Raw genomic sequence first — 6863 nt, 5'->3', positions numbered from 1 at the left:
GCGCAGTAGTATGTTGCTAACAGTTAAACTTGTTGAGAGTCCTGTTGATTCTAGCCCCAGTTTGCTGTGGAACAACCCCCTGCATACGTCACCGCTCATCCATGGGCATCAGTGTGGCCATTTCATGAAGCAAAAGTCCTCTATATACAGCACGACAACTCTGGCAATCAAGCAGCCTTTAGCCCGCATGTGTAGGAGGCTTTGGTTGGCACTTACGTTACCGGCATTCACCGCTTCTCCTTACGGGGGAGCTCCGCTCAGGGCGCATCTCCAGAAGCTCGCCCGACCTCTTCGTCACCCCGCTGCTTGAAGCCGGTCCGTCACACAACTCTTCCCCCAGAAGTTCGGGAGTGTACGCTGATGGTTCCACTTCGTGAGCGCTCACATGACTTGACCAGGGTCCTCCCGCTGACGCGTTTCGCCCCGCCCACGGGGCTTTTTCAAAGCGTAATGGGTTACGGCTGTTTGATCACAATCTCCTCCCTCTGTTTAACCCTCCACGGGCTGTCAGGCAATATTACAAGTTTATGGCTATAGTTAGTCCTCAGTAATCACAAGACTTCTTCATTCCTGGGGGTTGCACAGTTCACTATACAGTATATTCTATATTTTTGATCTCACCTACTACCGCACAGGCCGATGTTCCCTTGCAGAGTATATTTTATATCATTTAACTGTTTCACTCACTTTAAACATCCACGGCCCATCATTTATTTTAGGAGATACATCGTATGATCAACTCTCAGGGTAAGCATAATACAGGTGATATTACAATTTTCTAATCAAGGAAATATACCATATTAATATCAGAATTTAGTCCTTGGGGGATTTTTGTACCCAAACGGTATATCCACCTAGTTTCAATTTTATAGAGTTCCTTCTCAATATCTCCTCCTCTCCTTGGGACTTTTTGTTTCACAATTCCCTTAAAGCGCAGTCCCGAGGGGTCTCTGTTATGGTACCTCTCAAAATGTGTACCCAAGGGGCTATCTTTCTCTGCTTTTTCAATATTTTTTACATGCTCCCCAATTCTCGCTCCCAAACGTCTTTTTGTTTTACCAATATAGGGTAGATTACAGGGACACGTGATACAATACACCACTCTTTCAGAATTACAATTAATGTTCTCTCTGATTTCATAAGTTCTAGTACCCTTTGCATTCATAAAGGTTTTTGTTTTTTCAACCAGATTGCATACACAGCAATTACCACAACTAAACATTCCAAATTTCTGGGGAAACTGTCCCAACCATGTTTCTTTCGGAATACTATTGAACTCAGATCTCACTAACAAGTTTTTTAGATTTTGTGCCCTTTTGGCTGTCATATACGGTCTGTCCCCAACAATCCTGGCAATTCTCTGATCTAACAACAGTATGTTCCAGTGTTTCTGCAATACTTTCTGTAGACTATACCAGTGGGATCCATACATAGTCACAAATCTAATTGGGTCCTTTTTCCCAGCAACATTCCTGATCTTTTTCTTTGGTGAGCGTCCCTCACGGACCTCATCCCTCTCTTTCTCTCGTATCTTTTGAAATTCTTGTTCAATTAGTTCCTCTGGGTACCCCCTTTGTTTCAATCGCTCTCCCAACTCTCGACCCTCTCTTTCAAAATCGCTATCCAATGTACAATTCCTTCTGTGTCTATAGAACTGGCCTCTTGGTACCGCTTTCTTTTGGGACGCTAAGTGATGGCTACTGTAATGCAACAAGGTGTTACCCGCCGTGGGTTTCCTATAAGTCATTGTAACCATTCTGTCTCCCTCCTTTTTAATCTTTAGGTCCAAAAAAGTCAGTTCCCTCTCGTCCACATCAAAAGTGAACTTCAGGTTCCTTTCATTTCTCCCCAATTCAAGCATGAACTGGTCAAGCTGGTCCCTGGTCCCCCGCCAGACCAGGAGCACGTCATCTATGAACCTCAGCCACAGGCGCACATGCCGCTGGAAGAGACCCATAGGGTAGACGTCCTGCCGTTCCCACAGCCCCAGGTGTAGACAAGCGTAGGCCGGGGTACAAGACGCCCCCATCGACGTGCCCCTGGTCTGGCGGTAGAACCGACCATCAAACACAAAGCAATTGTATTTCAAAACACATTCCAAGGCTTCAATCAGAAACTCATTGTGCAAGGGGGAGTCTGGGTAATGCTCCTTTAGGAAGAAGGCCACAGCTGCCATCCCCACATCATGGGGTATGGACGTATACAAGCCTTCCACATCCACACTCACAATAAGATCTTCTTCACAAACAGGGACCCCCTCTAGGACCCCCAATACATCTCCCGTGTCCCTGATGGAGGGCAACACCTCTACCAGGGGTTTCAATTTTCCATCCAGGTACTTACCCAATCTTTCCAATGGGCCCTCAATTCCCGACACAATCGGGCGGCCGGGGGGATGTTCCCTATCCTTGTGGATCTTTGGTATAGTGTAAAAAATTGGGGCCCTGAACGTTGTTATACTGCAAAATTCTGCCTCATTCTTGGTGAGCACCCCCAATTCCTTCCCCCTATCAATTAACTCATTTACCCTCGTCTTAACTGCAAGAAAGGGATTCTCCCTTAGTCTCAAGTAGGTGTCACTATCACCCAGGAGTCTTAGACATTCCCCTCTATACTCATCAGTAGGGAGAATCACGACATTTCCTCCTTTGTCGCTACATCTAATAATTATGTTTTTTTGTTCTTTTAAAAAACTAAGGGCCTGTCTCTCCCCGGGGGTAAGGTTGTCTTTGGAGGATTTTTTTGGGGTCCAGTCTATTTTTTCCAGGTCTCTTTGTACCAGGTCTCTAAAGGCTTTTAATTTATAATTTAGTTGGGGCATGTATCTAGATTTTTTGCGCACTTTTAAAGGGGTTGGGTTCAGTAGTTGGGGGCACTCCTCTGTATCCTCAAAGGTCTCAGTCCTCCCCTCATCAAATAGCATCTCTAGATCTCTTAGAGAATTTCTTTCATCTATTGTCATTGTCATTTGTCCCACCATACCAGTGGATTCTACATCTGTTTCTATACTTTCAATCTCCCCCTCTGATTTCTCATACATCAGTTTCAATGCCACTCGTCTTAAGAAAAATGTCAGATCCGTAAATACCTCAAACTCGTCACCCCCTGCTAATGGCGCAAATGTCAGACCTCTACCCAAAAGTTTATAACAATCCTCATTCAAAATTAAATCAGTCAAATTGATCACATTATTTTGCATTTCATCATTTATTTCTGTCCCCTGACTGGTTGAATCCTTTTCTCTACTTTCTTCTGATTGTCCTTCTGAACTTTCAAGTTGCCTTTCTTTGTCACCCCTACTTCTACCTCTTTCTCCTCCACGTCTTCTCTGTCCCCGTCTTCTTCTCCGTCCTCCTCCTGGTCTAAAAAAACCACCCCACCTTTTCCTCCCCCTTCCTGGGTTCCCCCTTCCTTCCTCTATTCCACTGTCTACTCCTAGATCTACTTCTAGGTCTTCCCCTCTGGCAATCAAAAAATTCCCCCTCATTCCAAGGACTAAATTCTGATATTAATATGGTATATTTCCTTGATTAGAAAATTGTAATATCACCTGTATTATGCTTACCCTGAGAGTTGATCATACGATGTATCTCCTAAAATGAGGCTGCTTACACACCAAGACGTTACAGGCGCACGTTAGTGCGCCTGTAACGCTCCCCCAACGCACAGCAATGTAACACAAGTGGGCTGTTCACACAGCCCACGTTGCGTTACATGTAACGCTGCACGTTCTGTGCAAAGTGCAGCATGCTACGGCGTTGGAGCGGCTATAGCCGCGTTAGACTGTTTGCACATGCGCAGTGGGGGGCGGAGAGGAGGCGGGGAGAGCCAGCTACAGTAGCTGCGCACATGGCTACTTAATATTCACTGCACTGGCGGGCGCTGATTGGCCGGCGGGACCATGTGATGCAGAGTGTCTCGCTCCGCATCACGTGGTCCCGCTGGCCAATCAGCGCCACTCTGGGAGACATTATAGGACTCGAGCCGCCTAACGCAGCTCACTCTACCGTCGGCTCTTGCAGCACCATACGTTGTGTTAGGTGCACGTTATGCGACCTTAACGTGGCACCTAATGCAACGTCTTGGTGTGCAAGAAGCCTAAATGATGGGCCGTGGATGTTTAAAGTGAGTGAAACAGTTAAATGATATAAAATATACTCTGCAAGGGAACATTGGCCTGTGCGGTAGTAGGTGAGATCAAAAATATAGAATATACTGTATAGTGAACTGTGCAACCCCCAGGAATGAAGAAGTCTTGTGATTACTGAGGACTAACTATAGCCATAAACTTGTAATATTGCCTGACAGCCCGTGGAGGGTTAAACAGAGGGAGGAGATTGTGATCAAATAAAAGAGAAGTGTGTATCAAGCAGCCGTAACCCATTACGCTTTGAAAAAGCCCCGTGGGCGGGGCGAAACGCGTCAGCGGGAGGACCCTGGTCAAGTCATGTGAGCGCTCACGAAGTGGAACCATCAGCGTACACTCCCGAACTTCTGGGGGAAGAGTTGTGTGACGGACCGGCTTCAAGCAGCGGGGTGACGAAGAGGTCGGGCGAGCTTCTGGAGATGCGCCCTGAGCGGAGCTCCCCCGTAAGGAGAAGCGGTGAATGCCGGTAACGTAAGTGCCAACCAAAGCCTCCTACACATGCGGGCTAAAGGATGCTTGATTGCCAGAGTTGTCGTGCTGTATATAGAGGACTTTTGCTTCATGAAATGGCCACACTGATGCCCATGGATGAGCGGTGACGTATGCAGGGGGTTGTTCCACAGCAAACTGGGGCTAGAATCAACAGGACTCTCAACAAGTTTAACTGTTAGCAACATACTACTGCGCAGTAGAGACACCATGCTGGGACATTTAGGAAAGCAAAAGTTTTTTGGAGTGGAGGCCTCTTGTTGAAACAGCTTAAAAGTGACAGTTACATACAACGTTGATGGCCATATAGCAGTGTGTGAGTGGAGGCCTCGGGGTGTGCGCTGGTGGTGGGCCCACATATGTCAGAGAGTGATTGGTGGACCAATGTGATCTGCATAGGCTGCGGCTGGGCGATCATTTTTGAGAGTAACCATCACTGAGACAGTGGGGAGAAGGAAGAAGATTTAGTTAGAAATGCTCCATGTACTCACCAGTTTTGGTTTTAATGGTTTTAAGGGGAGGGTTCCATGTGACAAATTGCTGGGGAGTTTTTGTATGTCATCAATAAAGTATATTTTGTAATAGCACAAGAAGAGAGGAAGGTTTTTTTTTTTTGTGGTGGTTACTCTATACGGAACAATTGATATGGCGCACCAAAACCTGCCAATGGCAATTACAGTGTCAGGAGTGTAAGATGTGCAAATGGCTCGAACCTCCGATTTCCGGTACGCGAACTAGCAAAAAAGTTCGTGAACATCGCGAACTGCAATAGACTTTAATGGGCAGGCGAACTTTCAAAACTATAAACACTAATTCTGGCCACAAAAGTGATGGAAAAGATGTTTCAAGAGGTCTAACACCTGGAGGGGGGCATGGCGGAGAGGAATACATGCCAAAAGTCCTGGGGAAAATTACAGATTTGACGCACAGCAGGGTTTTAAGGGCAGAGATCGCATTGTATTGCTAAATTAAAGGCATAAAGTGCTTTAAAACATCTTGCGTGTGTATACATCAATCAGGGAGTGTAATTAGTGTACTGCTTTACACTAACAGACCAAACTCACTGTGTAACGCACCGCAAACAGCTGTTTGTGTAGTGATGGCCGTGCTGGACTAGTGCTCACCATGGTGAGAGTGCAGACGATGGTGGTTTTCAAGCCCATATGGTCAGGCTGAGGTAGCTCCATGACCGAACAGTGACTGAGTGTCCAGCTGATCGAATTTGGTCTATCCATAATGAAGCAACAACTTTATTATCTTGGATATGCTCCCCAACACACTCAAATAGGTCATTGCTTCATTGTGATACGCAAGCCCCTTCACTGTGGCAAGGTAACGATCACGAAGGGGAATTGACACTTGTACATGCCTTTTTGTTTTGTTGTTGCAATGCAGCCAGAAAATTTAGGCAGGCATGTACATGCACCAGAAAAATTATTATAGCAATTCAGGAATCTACCTGGACCCTGTTGGTGGTGGCGGAGAAGGCAGTCAAGCAGCCTGCAGGCAGAGATGCTGTATGGAGGGACTGACTTAATCTTGGGGGAGGGAGCAGCAGCAGGGAGTGTGGGGACTGACTTAGTCTTTGGGCAGGCAGTAGCCCCCCGGGATCCATGCCTCATTCATTTTGATAAAGGTGAGGTACTGAACACTTTTTTTGACCTAGGTGACTTCTTCTCACTGACAATGCCTCCAGCTGCGCTGAAGGTCCTTTCTGACAGGATGCTTGAGGCAGGGCAAGCCAGAAGTTGGATGGCAAATTGTGACAGTTCTGGTCACAGGGCAAGCCTGCGTACCCAGTAGTCCAAGGGTTCATCGCTGCTCAGTGACTATATCCGCATTTAAGGCCAGGTAGTTGGCTACCTGTTGGTCGAGGAGTTGATGGAGGGTGGATCCGGAAGGGCTAAGGCAAGGCGTTGGAGTAAAGAATGTCCGCCATCATCATGAGATCGCTAGAGCAATGAGACGTTCACAGTGCGGTTGTGGTTTTTTGATGGAGTGTGGCATCCCCAATAAGAATTATTTATTTATTTCGCCAAGCATGACAGGATCGCGCCTGGAATTGGGTTTGGCACATTACAGAGCTCAACATCTACAGGGACATGAATAATAGTGCACTAAACAAGAGACATACATGATAAGCATTTAACAATATACAAAAGATAGTGGAGGCAGGCTATGAGGGCTCGGCCCATAAGTTCCAAGCGCGTCTGAGTCTAAGAAGGAT

This window comes from Hyperolius riggenbachi, chromosome 2 (assembly GCF_040937935.1).
Source record: "Hyperolius riggenbachi isolate aHypRig1 chromosome 2, aHypRig1.pri, whole genome shotgun sequence".
Taxonomy (NCBI): Eukaryota; Metazoa; Chordata; class Amphibia; order Anura; family Hyperoliidae; genus Hyperolius; species Hyperolius riggenbachi.
Note: the sequence above shows the minus strand (reverse complement) of the source record.